We start from the raw sequence: 17,088 nt of genomic DNA, 5'->3' as shown, positions 1-17,088 counted from the left end.
AGCAGTATTTCCTAGTTTTCAGTATATGTCTTACACATTTTATTAAATTTATCCTCACATGTTCAGCTTTCCCAGTGCCGTGGTGCTTGTCCAATGTCAGTTTTCATTTGTTTACTACGATGTACAAAATATAAGTGATTTTTGTGTATTGGCTGTGTAGCTTGCCACTTTGTTAAACTCACTCATTATGTCTAGTAGCTTTTATACAGATCTGTTTGGTTTTCCCATCTATTAATCATCTTGTTTGTAAATAAAAACACTTGTACTTCTTCCCTTCCAAATCATTTGATTTTTTAAACATTAATAAACGTTACTTAGAACATTTTTAAATTTACAGAAAAATTGAGCAGATGGTGCAAAGAGTTTCCATATTCTTCTCCCACCTCCACATTTTGCATTAATGTGGTACATTTGTTATAATTAATGAATCGTATTGATACATGAAGTCCGTAGTTTACATTAAGGTTCACTGTTTGCATCTTCCAGTTCTGTGGGTTTAGACAAATGTATAATGTCATGTATCCACTATTACAGTATCATACAGACTAGGTTCATTGCCTCCCCAGATCTCCTGTGCTCCACCTGTTCATCCCCCCAACCCTCCCTGAACCCCTGGGAACCACTGATCTTTTTACTGTCTCCATAGTTTTGTCTTTTCCAGAATATCACATACTTGGAATCATACAGCATATAGTCTTTGAAGATTCGTGTCTTTCATTTAGCAATATATATTTACGTTTCCCACGTGTCTTTTTTTTTTTTTTTTTTTTGGCACTGGGGTGGGGTACTTGATAGTTCATTTCTTTTTATTGCTGAATAATATTTCTTTGTCTGAATGTACCACAGTTTATCCGTTCACCCATTGGTTGTTTTCAGTTTTTCGCCATTCTGGACAAAGCTGCTATAAAATATTCACATGCAGGTTTTTGTGTGGTCATACCTTTTCTCCTCAGTTGGGTAAATACGCAGGAGGACCATGACTGGATCCTACAGTGACTTAGTCTGCCCAGCTGCCTGGGTGACTTAAACAACTGGAATTTATTTTCTCAGCGTGCTGGAGGCAAGAAGTCCAAGATCAAGATGTGGGAAATTTGGTTTCTGACGAAACCTCTCTTCCTGTCTTGTCGTCTTGATGTGTCTTCACACGACCTTTCCTCTACGTGTGTTCCAGAGAGAGAGTTGGGGGGAGAGAGAGAGAGATCTGGTATCTGTTCCTCCTCGTGTAAAGACAACAATCAAATCACTCAGGGCCCCACCCTGCTGACCCCAGTAAACCGTAATTACCCACTAAAGGTCCTGTCTTCAAATACAGTCATACTGGGGGTTAAGGCTTCAACATATGAATTTTGGGAGGACACAATTCAGTCTATAACATACAATAAGACTATGTTGGGGTCGGGGTGGGAGGTGGGGGGAAATGGGTGAAGGTGGTCAGAGAGTGCAAGCTTCCACTTATAAGATGAATACGTTTTGGGGATGTAATCAGCAACATGGTGACTGTAGTTAACAATACTGTATGGTCAGCTATATCTGAAAGTTGCTAAGAGAGCAGATTTTAAAAGTTCTTACCGCACAAAAAAAATGTGGAACTATGTGACATGACGGATGCATGAACCAATTTTATTGTGGCAGTCATCTTGCAGTAGATATCCAATCATTATCTGGATACCTTAAATTTGCACAGTGTTTTATGTCAATTATACCTCAATAAAGCTGGAAGAAAAAGAAGACACGTATATTTACAATTTAGCCATAAAAAGAAGGAAATCTCGCCCTTTGCGACAACCTGGATGAATCAGGAAGATGTTATCCTAAGTGAAATAAGACAGTCACAGAAACGCGAACGCTGTGTGACCTCACCTGTATGTGGGATCTAAAAAAGTCACGGTGGAACCAGAGCGTAGAGTGGTGGTTGCCAGGGACTGAGAGGTGGGGAAAACAGGGAGATACTGGGCACAAAGGGCACAAAATTTCAGTCATAAAATGAATACGTTCCGGGGAATCTAAGGTACGGCATGGTGACTATGTTAATAATACTATACTGTGCACTTGACCTTTTCTGAGACAATAGATCTTAGCTGTTCCCAGCGCCAGAAACACGTGACTGTGTGAGGTGAGAGACGTGCTGACTTACTGTATTGTGACCATCGTTTCATAATACCTGCAGACATTAAATCATCATGCTACGTACCTTAAAAAAGTCACAGTGTACAACCTAAATCTATAACATTTTTATCAATTATGTTTCAATACAGCTAGAAAAGAAACAAGAGGAAATCTCAGAAATTTGTTCAGACTCGTGACATTTATTCTGTGGTTTAGTATCGCTTTATTTTGAATACCTGGTGGGGAGAGCGCTGTGGCCTTTAGGGTTTTAGGGCTGCTAGTGTTCTTAACCCACGTCATCTCAGGTCCGCTCCTTTTCCCCGTGGTCATCGCCCCGCTCGGGCGGTCAGGCTGGCAGAGCGGCCCCCTGAGCTGCCCTCCCGCGCGCACTCCCTGAGCCTGCGATGCCAGTGCTCAGTGGCTTTGAACCAAGGGACCTTTATATCCTTACAAATTATTGCAAAGCTTTTATTTATGAGGATTATGTCTATTGATATTTGTTGTAATGAATATTAAAATTTAGAAATTTAAAAATGCTTAGTGATTAATTTAAAATATCAGTTATAAGCCCACTAGATGTTAATATAACTTGTATTTTCTTTTTTTTAAACATTTTTTATAAGTTATAGTCATTTTACAATGTTGTGTCCAGTGTAGAGCACAATTTTTCAGTTATACATGAACATACATATATTTATTGTCACTTTTTTTTTTTGCTGTGAGCTACCACAAGATCTTGTATATATTTCCCTGTGCTATGCACTATAATCTTGTTTATCTATTCTACATTTTGAAATCCTAGTCTGTCCCTTCCCACCCCCTGCCCCCTTGGCAACCACAAGTTTGTGTTCTATGTCTGAGTCTGTTTCTGTTTTGTATTATAACTTGTATTTTCTAATGAAAATTACTTTCTTTCCCACTGTGCACTTCTGCATTCTGAGCATTCATAGCTGACTGTCTAGAATGGAGTATGTATTTAGGAAATGTTTTCTGAATAAATGCATATCAATTTTTAAAATTGGAAATACATAGTGCATACATGGTTTTTGCTAAATATTCATACAATTGCAAGTTTCCTTTTTAGTAGAATTTGCTTTGGAAAACAGGTTGTTTATACCTAATTAAGTGATACCTCGATTAGTAAATCATCTATTACAAAACTTCTTTGATGAAAATTTGCCTTTGGTTAGCCCTTGGCGTGGGAAGGGCTGGACAGGATCCAGGGATCTTTGGCCCAGTATTGGCTGTGACTGTGGATAAAGAGGCAGTGGCTTAGTTTCATATTTAGGTGTTAGAAGCAGACTGGGGTTGGGCCCCAGGAAACGCTCGGGTCATTTATTAGACCACGTATCCATGAGCCAGTGAAACAGTTCCCTTTACCACTGAGCTATGAAAATCCCTCACTGTTCTGAAGTCAAAAGATTATGGACTTTAGTGTTTAGTATAATCGTTAACAACCTTATCAGTTTGAGGAAATCGTGAGGGAGGTAGCTATTTATCTTCATTAAAACTTCAAGCAATGCGGTTCTTTATAGATTTTGTTGAGTGTGATTAGGCCTGTTCTAGCGCAGAGCTCAAGTCTCTCCTAATAGGTTGTGGTCACAGCCAACAGGCTAAACAAAGAGCAGGAAACAAGAAGAAACTTGCACTGTTCACTTTGACTATTTGTTAGATTTGGGCTTTGAAAAGAAGCAAAGGTGCTTAAGTGATTAAAGTGAAAATTTTAGATTACGATTTTTATTTATTTTGTAAATTTTATGATTTTATTTATTCATTGTGAATAAATTGGCTACATGATGTGATTTTATAATTTTAAATAAACATATGCCAATCTGTATACCATGGAGATTAAATTGAGAAGTGTTTACAACCCAGTCAAAAAATGGGCAAAAGACCTAAACAGACATTTCTCCAGAGAAGACACACAGATGACCAAAAGGCACACGAAAAGATGCTCAACATTGCTAATTATTAGAGAAATGCAAGTCAGAACTACGCTGAGGTATCACCTCCCACAAGTCAGAGTTACCATCATCAAAAAGCCTACAAATAATAAGTAGGAAAAGGGAACCCTCCTACACTGTTGGTGGGAATCTAAATTGGTGCAGCCACTATGGGGAATAGTGTGGAGGTTCCATAAAAAACTAGACTTTACTACATAATCCATCAATCCCACTCCTGGGCATATACCTGGAGGAAATTCTAATTTGAAAAGACACATGTACCACAGTGTTCATAACAGCACTATTTACAATAGCCAAGACATAGAAGCAACCTAAATGTCCATCAACAGGTGACTGGATAAAGATATGATATATATATATTTACACACACACACACAATGGAATACTACTCAGCTATAAACAGGAATGAATTAATGCCATTTGCAGCAACATGCATGGACCTAGAGATGATCATACTAAGTGAAGTAAGTCAGACAGAAAAAGACAAGTATATGATATCACTTATATGTGGGATCTAAAAAAATGATACAAATGAACTTATTTACAAAACAGAAACAGACTCACAGACACAGAAAACAAACTTATTCTTACCAAAGGGAAAAGGGCGGGGGGGGATAATTTAGGAACTTGAGATTAACAGACACACACTACTATATATAAACTAGATAAGCAACAAGATCCTACTGTACAGCACAGGGAACTGTATTCAAGATCTTGTAATAACCTGTCACGAAAAAGAATATATATATACTGAGTCACTTTGCTTTACATCAGAAACTAACACAATATTGTAAATCAACTATACTTCAATTAAAAATATATTTTAGAAATTGGAAAGTGTTTAGTCATTTAACTAAATAAACTAAATAACTTGTAGGAGTCTTACAAAGTCAAGTTTCTAGTACATATCAGAGACTCAGCAGATAAAACCTCCAGCTCACTTCTGTAAACATTCATCAGGTACCTCTTACATGCCAGTTGCACCGTTCGAGAAACTCTTCTGTTACTTGAAGCCAGGTACACCTGCAGTACTTCAGTTAGGGCAGAGTGAGCCTGGAGATTTTTGTGTGTCTTTGTACGTCTTCCATAAGAGGGCAGCAAAGGACCGTCCTGATTTTGCTCTTACGCAGTCTTACGCTGGAGACTGGCTCCTACTGCAAACTTAAATATTAGAAATCTTCCAAGAGTGAGGGAAAACAGAGAGCATGGTTACAGCTTTCCATCGTTTCTAGGTGGTCTTTGGTACGGTCTAATGTGGTTCTTGTACTGCAGAGTGGACCATCCCACGTGGCCTGTGGTATCTGAGATGGCCGTGTAATTGAATGTTGGTTGCGGCGTCAGTGGTTGGGATTTGAATGCTACAAGCGTGACTTGCCAGCTGTGTAACATGGAAAGACTGCTTAACATTTCTGGACTTCAGTTTCCTCGTCTATTAAGAAAAAGGGTGGAGGGGAGGAAGAATAGCTGTGCCTACTTCACATGGTTTTAATAAACACAAGAGGATTTCTGTGTCCTGGAGAGGCTAAGAACAGTTAAAAGATGGACCTAGAAAAGGCTAACCCGATAGCCTGCAGTCTTGGCATTATTTACTATTTTAAAGAAAGTCCTTTTTAGGGTCTGAAAAAGGCCATTCCAGAGGTGGCTACTTATATATTTTTAAATTAATGAACACATTTATGTACTGACCAGTTATCATTTATTCATGTAACTTCTAAAGCCAATTAAATGCATGTGAACCATGTACCAAAATCTTTTACTGTCTCGAATGGCCTAGGTTAATTTGTTAACTCCAGTTTTTAATTTTCTAAGTAAATAAAATAAGATGTGAGGCACTGAGTTTGTTTCATCCTCATTTAACTCTCACAAGAGTAGTGTAATAATTACGTTTTTCCTTATTTCTGGCTTTTTTTTTTTATGGCTTTCATTTGTTAAGCTTTCCTGATTATTTCTTTTTTCTCCTTTGCCTGTCAGTTTCATTGATGGTGGTTTTTATCTCTGTGCTTACATTTTTGTTGGCCGTGTTTGAAATATATCTATCAATTTGAGAGTTAATCAGTGTCTAACCTCTAGCTGTCAGATAACATCAGGCTTTTAACCTGATGTTTTCCTCCATTTCTCCCTTGTGACATGCCTGTATTTTGAGTAATCTAAAATTTTAGTCTGAGATTATTATTTTCTGTTTCATTTTGTGTCTTTTAAAAATGAACCTCACAGAGATACATTAGTATTACTTTCTGATTCACGGCGTGGTCTCACTGTTGGCCCCTCCTGCAGGAGGATTATACATCCCGACCTAGTGGAAGTCAGGCAGGGCCACGTGACTCGGTCTGATGGACGGATGTGAGCGGAAGTGATGCCCGTCATTTGTGAACACAAGTTTTGTGAGGCAGCACCTGGTTCACTGTTGTTACCTGTTCCTTCTGCCGTGATTCTGGCAGGTAGAGGCTGTGCTCTGGCCAGCATCTTAGAATGAAGAAAAGCAGAACTGAGGACCAGTGAAAAATAGACCCTTGTTTTGTTCACTTGTATAGAAATGATTATGATCCTTACGCAAACTGGTGGTCACAGAGTTTCTCCCCAGGGATCTCCAGCAGCGCGTCCACCAGCACGTCAAACATACCAGAATTGTCAACCTCCATTTTCTCCAACTCCATTTACATTTGGCCATTGATTTGAAATTTCGAGACAGAACTTTTCATCAGATCACTCACCGTGCTGTAATCCATACTTGAAACAAACTGAATCTAGTATATTTTTCTTTGCCTTCAAGCTTTCCGAAGGGGAAAGGTCCACAGAAAAGTCATCAACTGTTAGAAATGCATCGTCACTGCAGTTATGATGGTTATTTCTCTGTATTCTCAAACATCCATTTATTGTGTATCTGGAAGCTAGTAAAGTCCTTTGAGTCAGCCAGCCAGCTCGATCAAGAACAGGAAATAAGAAAATAACAAAAACAAAAGATTCTTTCCCTCTGGTCATTTTTGTGTTCTTTGTAGCTTGTGGAAGAGGTCTGCGCCTCCCTTGTATCTGCCCTGCATGCCAGGCAAGAAGGAGAAAGTCAAGACAGGAGGAGAGGAAGACATTAATTCTCCATTTTCTGCGCTTTCCTGAGCAACCTCTTATTTACGTAGATGCTGTGAATCTCCAGGCAGCCACCTCCACCCCCACCACCCCCATCCCACTACAAGGAAGCTCTGAAACCAACTTGAAGCTTATCTTCAAATGCATTGGCTGTAAACAGTTACTTATTTTCTTTTGCTTTTCAAAAGTCTGAGTTAGCATTGGGCAAGTAGGAAAGCTGCCTCCCTTCGTTGGAAAGAGACCTGTGGTCAGTGTCAGTATCCTCACAGGGGAGGAAAGGTCTGAATTCATAAGAGTGATTACTGCGTGCTAGGCACTGCTCAGCGTGGTTTACCTGTGTTTACGCGTTTAGCCCTCCAACCAGTCCTGAGGAGTAGGGACTATTAGCCCCCTCATTTTACAGTTGAGAAAACTGAGTCACAGTCAAGTGACTGCCCGCGGTCACGTGCTTAGTGGCTAGTGCGGCTCCAGGCTTCACGCTCTGATCCGATTATCAGAGCCACCAACTAAGGTTCACACACGCGGCACCGGTCATAAGGTAGGTGCAGAGCGGCCTGGAAGTCAAACAAAAAAGGGAAGCGGGGCTGTCCGCAAGACTTCAGGACGGGCCTGACGGAATTAAAGCTGTTGCTCAGAGGAAGTGCCGCTTCCCCGGGCAGTGGGGCCTGGGAAACGTTCCTTCCTTGGGTGTTTGTGACACTGGTGCCACGAGGTATTATGAACAGCATTTTTCATCACAATCCCACAGTGATGGCGTGAAGCTTGTTTGTTTATTTATTATTGAAGTACAGGTGATTTGCAATATTGTGTTGGTTTCTGATGTACAACAGGGTAGAGTGATTCCGTTATAGACATATGTACACATTCTTCTCCATTATGGTTTATTATAAGATATTGCATATAGTTCCCTGTGCTGTACAGTAGGGCCTTGTTGTTTATCTGTTTTATAGATAGTAGTTTGTATCTGCTCATCCCAAACTCCTAATTTGAAGTTTGTTCTTTAACGTGACAAACGTAGGAGGAAGTATGATTGTGCTGTGTGACGCTTCCGCTGTACGGTGTGATCCAAGGACAGAGTATACGCTGAGTAGGTCAACAGGTGGGTTTCACCTCTTCTGAGCAACCCTCCATGAATACATGTTTTGAGACTAAACTTTTGATCCATATAGAACAGCAAAGAATTTGATTTTATCCTTTTTGTCGGGAACCTAGAGTGGGTATGTTGTGTTGCCCATTAGAGGCAGATCCTTGAATTTTAACCAGCCTGGCAGAGAGCAGGATTCACATCCTGCCAAGCATGCCTGAATGGAAGTCTGCCAGCCTCAACACAGAGCATGTGATCTTCTAAGGATCCTTCTTGCTGAAAAATTCCATGATTCTTTGAAAGTAAAATAAAACTTCAGGTATGTAGAATTCCAGTATTCAGGACCTAGAGTCTTAATCAACTGATTTAAGAGCATAGGGCTGTATTTCTAGAACAGTGTCACTCTTGGTAATAGAAGAAGGAAGACACAGGGGGCCAACTGTAGGGGGCAGCTTTCCTTGACTGGATCAGAGTTTCTTCACTGATACGCATCCCCCTTTCCATTTTTCTTTACCAATCATTGTAATTTCTAAAATAGTATAATTCTATATTCTAGGCATAATATTTTACCTTGTATTTTTATTGTAGGACATTTACAAGCTATAAATAAGCATTAGGGAAAAAAATCACCCACAATCCTACTAGAGGCTATAAATCGTCTCGGTCCTGTCTGTCCATTCCTGCACATACACGCCGACTTACCTGAAGGGTCAGGAGACACACGCTGTTACTAGCCTGCCTTATTCATGTAACAACATGGCATGGTGCGGCTCTCGATGCCGTGAAATACTGATGTGTACGGTGGCCGCAGACGACTGTATTAGATAGACACGCTCAGGAATGATGTTCCGCTGGTGCAGCCGTACTGGTTGTTGACATACAAAAAAGACTTCCATACTGGTGGGCACCAGGTGCTGCCCTGAGCCCCCAGGATGCCTGCCCATCGACCCTCTCCAGCAGCATGAGGGCAAGGCCTGCCCTGGTGCTTGGCCAGCCTGAATTCCAAATGGTGAGTGCCCACACCAGTGGTTTTGGATCATCCTTGAATGCATCATGATTTCCCATATTGTTGGCTATATTTCATCTGTTTATTAGAAAGTATTTTTCCTGGTAAATACATATTTTAAAAAGTCTTCTGACTAAAGTGTTACGATATCTAGAGAAACCCATAGATTTTCACAGAAAATTGGTCTCTGAAATGATCATCACAATTAATGTAATAATACATGCCTGATTGGAACAATGATTTGGACACATAAAAAGCCAACTTATACACAGCATATACCTGAACATAGACTTTATTTCCTTCTCCGTAGAGCAGAAACCATGGCACTTGGGTGTAATTCATTGTTTTTCTGCTACACTAAATTCAGACATTCAGTGCATTTCTCTTTTAAGTATGATTTTTTTTTTTTTACTGTAGTAGCATATTATATCTCACCACCCTCCAATACTGTTTTATCTTATTTTCGTTTCTTTCCTCATTTATCCATTCTTAACACAACTATATATATTTTTCAGATATCTTTTATATTTTCCCAGTCTTGACTAGAATTTCACATTTCACATTATTTGGTTAATGTCTTATACTCTGACCTGTGTATTTGTCCTCATACTATTTACCAGCTTTTGTCTGTTTTAAATAAGCAGCTCTGTTACCAGGCTTATTTAAAAAGAGAAACATGCAAATTTTTATTTACCCGAATCTTCAGAATGTGTTTTCGACTTTTTTTTTACACTTACGAAATAGCTATGACTTTTCACTGCGAATTTCCAAGTTGTCTCTTTTGGCCCCAGGAGAATTTTTCTTTAGTTCTTGGAGGGTGAGACCTGTTGCCACCGCAGTTTAAAATAAGCAGGAGGGCTGAGGTCAGCCCACGCCTGCTCCTGCAGTGACGTGCCTTTCCACGGTTAATTAATTGAGGGGAGGGGAGGGCAAGTGCCTGCCTGTTGACTTTGCCATGAAATATGTTGCCAGATGTTGCCTTATCTTCATCTCCATCTTCTTTATCGTCCTCGTCTAAGCCACCATAATGTCTCACCTGGCCCCTCTGCTTCTAGTCCTTTTTCTCGAAAGCAGCAGAGGGATGTTTGAGGACATATCAGAGCAAAAGCCCATCAGTGTTTTCTCCTTGGACATCCAGTAAAATCCAAACTGCTTACTGTGGTCCATCAGCCCCGGCATGGCCCGCCCTCCCTAAATTTTCTCCTGGGCTCTTTAAGTGCCAGCCACACCCTCTTTTCTTCTATTTTAATTCTCCAGGCTTTCTCCTGTCTCAGAACCATCCTGGGTTTTGGTTCCTCGGCCTCAGCCTCTCTTCCTGCCCATCAGAACACGTTCACTCTCCCTGGCTTCCAGGTCTAAGGGGAAGCTCACGTCTTCAGTAGCTTTCAGGCGCACGTAGACTTTCAGCCTCACTCACCCGTCGCCTTCTCCACGTTGCCCTGTTCTGTTCCCTTCCCGCTACTTAAGACCATGTACCCTTGTCCCCTTTACTTTATTTCGTAATTGTCCACTAAAGCAGACGTTAAGTGCTGCAAAACTAGAGGTCGTGTTGGTTTTGTTGGCAGCTGTTTGTCCAGCACCTGGCAGTGTTTGCCATGCGACGGACGTGTGATAAATACTTACTGGTGGTCCAGACCCCAGCCTCCTTGGCAGAAGAGTGTTTATTGTCCATATATGAATTTGTCCAAGTTTCAGTTGTTTCCGTTTAGTTTAGGCCAGGAGGGATCCACGTTCCCCAAAGTGCTGCCCCATTTTGACCAGCACGTGGGGAGTGTCCAGCTCTGCTTTAGGACTGAAACGCCACACCACGGTTCTCTCCAGAAAGTGGCTGAACCTAGCTACTGAGTAACAGTCCTCCTTAGGAAAATTTCAGACACGTATTTTATTTCTGTGGTTGCTGACAAGTGTTTTATTTCACAGAATGGAAGGCGCCTTGCCCGGGGTGGAAGCAAAGGCCTGCCTTTGTAGCTCTTGCCTCTCCGCCGTGGGAAGGATTCGGCGGCCGCTCTGTGTCATGGTAATGCGGGAGTCTCCGCTGGAAGGCTGGGCCTCTTGGTTTCCTTGATGTTCCTAGGCTTTGGGGTTTTGTTTAAGATTTGTGTTTTAGGAAGGAGCATTTCCATGGTGACACCGGTTCCTTCTACCATCCCTGAAAAATACCGATGACAAGCGGAGTAATCCGATTCCCGGATTACTGCACAGATGTCTTTTGTATCTGCCTTCATGTGAGGCCCTTGGGCCGGTTCCATTTCCGCGCATTTATTCCCCTGAGTGCGTTTTTTTTTTTTTTTTAAATGAAGCATGTTTTCAGATTAGGAGTAAATGACTTGGATTGGCGAATTAAACAGGGAACGGCCTATGTAATGCTAACAGTCTAAACTCAGTGTGGGATGAATTTAGAGGTAAGGATATGAAGGGAGAGATTGTTTCAGGGGCAAAACTAAGCAGCAGCTTCAGGCAGTGACCACACACTGGTGGAGAATCAGTGCTGTGTTCACAGACTGTGTTCAAAACTCATGTGCAGTTTTTAAAATATAAAGTTTCATGGCAAAATGTGGTAAACACGTGCACTCTTCCTGACGTGGAGCCACAGAACTCACTTCTCCCCGGAGCCCTCCGTACGCTGATTGCTGCTGCGCTCAGGTCTGGCCCAGATGTGCACCGTCTAGCACTTTTCGGAGCTTTGCAAAGCATTTGCACAGATGTGTTTGAGTTTTCACGCGGGAGGTAATTTCAAGTGAGATGAGGAGGCACGAGAAGGACCTCCTCAGAATTAATGCAAAGTCTAAATTATGGAAAAGTAGGGCAGCTTTTTTTTTTTTAAGTTCAAGTAGTGGTTAGTCTGTACTGCCAATGAGCGCGTGAGCGGTTTAACTTGAATATTACCTGATGGGGTGCAGACAGCGTGGCTGGTGGGTCATCACCGGGCTCTTGGTGACTCTCACCCCTGGCATCTGCCCCCTTCCTGCGTGACCTCAGGCCCATCTCATCCCCTCCTGAGACCTCCTCTTACACGCCGGTGTCTCCTCTCCAACCCTGAGATGATCACAGATGATCACTAGTATGTCATTAGTACTGATTTATAAATGCTTGTGGTTTAAGCATAAAAATAACACTGAAAGGGAAAATGCTATATAACCTTAACCTCTAGGGGTAGATATTTTTATGAGTAGATTAGCATGTATGTTGTAATTCTATTTTTCTTACCAAATAGATTATACGGTATAAATTATTGCACACGTTTGTGAATATGTCTTGAATTCACATGACAGATATTCTTCCTTATTTGTAGTTTGGGTCTCACCTGCAGCCGTCCTTGTGGATAACGTGTGTTTTACTTACTTGAATAAGTGTTTCCATGGACAAATTTCTGGAAGTGAACCTGTGAGGGCAAATTGGTGTGAAGGTTGAAATTTAATAAACACCAACAAATTACCTTAAAAAGTACACCAATTTATACTCCCAATAAAACATGAGAGAGTGGTTTTTTTTGTTTTTGAATTTAGCTATATACTTACTAGCTCAGGGCATTGTCTTTAAAAAAAAAAAGTCTTTGCCAGTCTCATAGGTGCTCACGGAGTTCAGGACACACTGATCCACGGTCTGGCATCTTGGCGTGCAGATTATTTTTTAATATATATGTTATTTTATTTATTTTTGTGGGTGGGGTAAATAGGTTTATTTGTTTATTTGTTTTTTAATGGAAGTACTGGGGATTGAACCCACGACCTTGTGCGTGCCAGGCGTGCAGTCTACCCCGAGCTATACCCTCCCCTGGCGTATTGAATCTTCTAAGTTACAGGAGGTTTGAGAAAACGGCAGAAGCAGGAAGGTCACTAGGACCTTCCTCCTGCCCTTCTCCCCTGAAGCAAGTGGTAAAACCCTCACGTGAGAGGCGCCCCCGATACCGAGGGAAGGAGCAGCCTCGTACCTGGGGCCGAGGGAGCCGACGGAGGCTGAGCCGCCAGGCCCCGCGCCGCTCCCCGGTCGCCGCACCCCTTGTCCGTCCGTCTTTCCACGAGTCTCTGCTCCTCACCCAACGGGCACAGCTCACGGGGGCCACCATCGCTCCTGGCCTTCGTTTCCTTATGAGGCTCCGTTGCCCGAAACCCTGCATTAAACAAATGTGTGTGCTTTTCCCCTCTTAGCCTGTAATCTGCACACGCAGCCAGGGGCCCAGAGAGGGTCAAGGACACTGTCTCCTCCCCTGCCTCTTGCCGCTCTTCTATTTTGCATTCCTATGGTAGGGCGGCCACTTCCTCCCTGATTATTAACCAACATTGTTTCTGCTTATTTGTGCTTCCTGTTCACACACTTCGTCCTTGGGAAACATGCTTGTTTTCTCCTGTGAACGTGTGGTAGCTGCTTTTGTCGAGCGCTGCAGATCTTTCCCCCGGCGCTTGAGTGCCAGCTGCACGCTAGGCCCTGTGCGAAGTACGCCACCCACGTCGCCCCGCTCAGCGCTCACGCCAGTCTCGTGGGACACAGGCATTACTGCCAGTGAGTGGGCTCTTGTCTCGTGCAGGAGAGAACACAGGAGTGAGGCACAGTGAAGTGAAAGTCCATTTCAGGGAGACACACGCTCCACAGGCAGAGTGGGGGCCGTCTCAGGGAGCAGGAGGGCGGCTCAGGCCAGGTGGTTCCAGCCGGTTTAGGTCACATGCTCATCGGCCGTGTCCTCCGCTCAGTGGTCGTGCCCTGCCCCTCCCTCCTGTCTCAGCATTAGTGTCCTTTTTCCCACAGAGGAGACCTGAGCTGTGCCGTGGTTTCTGTAGCTACCCCGCCATGGTGTGAGTCACGCTGAGCCAATAAATCCTTGGAATTAACATACACGCTGTCAGCCATGCGTCACACAGATGACCCCAACTCTTCTGTCCTTCTCTGGGAGAAGCTTAACTCTGAAATTGTGGAAATATTACACCTGTCAAGGCTTGGCATTTATATTGAAATATTTTCCTACAGTGTCCTCCCAGTCTGTTCTTGTAAAGGTATGGAACTGGAAGTAGATAGGATTGGCACCGAATGCCAACAGCCAGGCAAAGGAGCAGACCTCGAGCCGCTGCAGGGTCCCCCTGACGTGCGGAAGCCCAGGGCCCACGACGGGAATTGAACTTCTCTCCCCTTGGGGTGGGGTGGGGGGGGTCACCTGCATGACCCAGAGAGATGGCTCTCACTTCCTGGGTTCATTTACAGCCCACCCCACCCTGCCTGCCCCATCCCGGCAGCCCTGTTGTCACTCAGCCACAACCCCTTCCCTCCCTGGCCACACAGCAACCCGAATGGGATCTCACAGCAGCGGGAGGGTCTGCTCTCTGGGAACGACGCCGACACCTCTGTGCCCCAGCCGGCCGCCGCCAAATCTCTCCGCAGTGGGGGCTCGGGACAAAGTCGCGGTTTAACCTTTCCTATCCGAGTTCGCGGGCACCAAGTCTGCTTCACTTTCTGTGTTAATGGTCTGCCTTCTATCTGTCTGATGTGGCCTGATCTGTATCAATACATCACATTTGCTCAGAGCTAAGCTTTGTCTATTTAAAAAACCTAGAGAATGTTCCTTTGTTTGAGGTAATGAGCGCTCCCCGGGGACTACTTCGCTAGTCAGTTTTACAAGAACATTCTTTGAAGAGAACCTCATTCTCTGTGAGAGCTCTCCCCCTCAACTAACTCAGAATGTCCAAATACGAGCTCATCTTTGCTTCCGGAAGGCACAGCCCTCTTGGCCCTGTTTCCAGGAGCGCCTCTCTGGGCCGGGGGCCAGGCTCCAAGAGCTCTGACTCGTGTACCTTTCTGCGCTCAACAAGGAGCCCCATTTGTTCTTGTTTCCCACACTTCCTTGTGGAGTTTCCCCGCCCTGTCCATTTTTGTGGCTGCCACCCTGTCCGGATCTTCATCCTTTCACACATGTACCCTCCTAATTGTGCCTCCGAATTGTACCCACGGACTCAGGAGTCATCAAACACGAGCCGTCCGCCGCGGGCTGAGCCTTTGCCGTGCAGAGCCAGCCCTCGTGCTGCCCACACCACTCGTCCTCACGTGAGGGTTACCGTTCTGCCAGAGGCTGTCGCTGTTCCCAGGGCGCGTTCGTCCCTGCCTGCGTGGAGACAGAGCCTGCAGCTGGGCTGCGCTCACCCCATTAGAGATGTCCTCGCACCCATGGTTCTCCCCTTCTTCCCCCGCCCCACTTTCTGGAGCTCTGCCGTGGGCAGTTGACCTCTCTGTTAGGCCATTAATTTCCTATCTTTTAGCTCTTCTGTCTCTTTGTCTTTTTTTTTTTTTTTTTTTGTGCTCTATTTTCTAGGAAATCTCCTTAAATTTATCTTGGAACCCTAAGTTGAAAAAATTTAATCGTATTTTTTGTTTCTGTGAGCTCTTTTGTGTTTTCTGTTCCATTTTTATAACATGCTGTTTTTTTCATGCACTCAGTATCTTCTCACTTACGTGAAGATACAAAATATATAAAAGGTACCTTCTCCCGGCCTTGTCTTCCTCCCTCTGTGTGTGTGTGTGTGTGTGTGTGTGTGTGTGTGTGTGTGTGTGTGTATTTTTCACATCAGGTCACCTCACACATCTGGTGCTCTTGGCTATCTGTTCACGTTAAGAGTGGAGCCAGTAATGCTGATCGGAAGTTCTTTGTGCGCGGGGAGTGGAGAGCCTTGTCAACTGTGGCTTCATGGCAGGGTGGCCTGGCAGGCCGGTGTCATCGGAGAACTTCCAAAGTCAATTATTTTAAGATCTTCTGCCTTCAGTTGACCATCTTCCCCAGGGAAGAACCTTCCAGACTCCCACCTGGAGATGACAGTGCTGGCTATCTGTGTTCTGGGAAGATGCTGAGGGTCTAAGACATCAATTACATGAACTTTCAGTCAGTCCTGAAATTTCCCATCCAGGATCTCTGCCTTCAGCTGTGCTTGGGCGACACTCTGTTTCACCATCTCCGGAGAACTACCCTCCAGTCTTCTGCCAAAAATAGGAGGAGGAATCTGAGTAGGGCTGACAGACAGCAAACAGAGGTACAGGATGGGTAGTTAAATTTCTTTCCTTCTTTGTTTGTTTTTCGTTAATGGAGGTACTGAGGATTGAACCTGGGACCTCATGCATGCTAAGCACAGGCTCCACCACTGAGCTGTACCCCCCACCCCTGACGTGTAGTTAAATTTAAATTTCAGATACACAACACATGATTTTTGGATATAATTATGTCTCCTGCAATATTTGTGATATACTAAAAGATTATTTATTGGGGGGAGAGTATAGCTCAGGGGTAGAGCACGTGCTTAGCATGCACGAGGTCCTGGGTTCCATCCCCAGTACCAACATTAAAAATATATTTTAAAAAATGATGAAAGAAAAAATTATTTATTGTGTATCTGAAATTCAAATTTGACTGGTCTTCCTATATTATCTGGTAACCCTACGTCTGGGCTCTGACTGCTTCTCAAATAGACTTTGAACCAAACAACCTGTTTCAGTCCCATTTTCACCCCGACTGGAGGAGACACTGAGAACTCCCAGAGTCTGTCTGACCTTCGGGCAACGTGCGCCAGGCCATCTCCAGCCTTCCCTGGAGCTGGCTTGGGAAACGGCTTCCTTGGGTCTGCTGTCAGTTTCCACCTGCCCGTCGACTCTCCAGCTTCCGAAATTGTGTGACTGTTTACTTGTCTGTAAACCCAAATGGGCTTAAGCTTTTTGTCCTGTTTTATTTTATTCAGTTTGGTATGCTCTAGTTTGGGTTTTGATTTCTTTTGCTCAGCACAGTATTTTTATTTGGTTTTAAAATAAGACTAATTGAAGTAATATTTTCATTTTCAGCTGTACTGTTTGTAATGTTTAACCAACGTATATGGTAGGGT

General features: G+C 43.5%; 1 long non-coding RNA gene across 1 annotated transcript; it reads right to left on the bottom strand.

Moving 5' to 3' along the window:
* Positions 1-820: 820 nt before the first annotated feature.
* Positions 821-15,274, bottom strand: LOC141574184 (uncharacterized). Its single transcript, XR_012500902.1, has 3 exons — positions 13,173-15,274; positions 12,584-12,623; positions 821-1,713 (listed from the first exon to the last, which is right to left on the bottom strand). It is a non-coding gene; the product is annotated as an uncharacterized LOC141574184 (long non-coding RNA).
* Positions 15,275-17,088: the final 1,814 nt, after the last annotated feature.

Source organism: Camelus bactrianus, chromosome 20, assembly GCF_048773025.1.
Source record: "Camelus bactrianus isolate YW-2024 breed Bactrian camel chromosome 20, ASM4877302v1, whole genome shotgun sequence".
Lineage (NCBI taxonomy): Eukaryota > Metazoa > Chordata > Mammalia > Artiodactyla > Camelidae > Camelus > Camelus bactrianus.
Note: the sequence above shows the minus strand (reverse complement) of the source record. Positions and strands in the feature narration are given on the sequence as shown.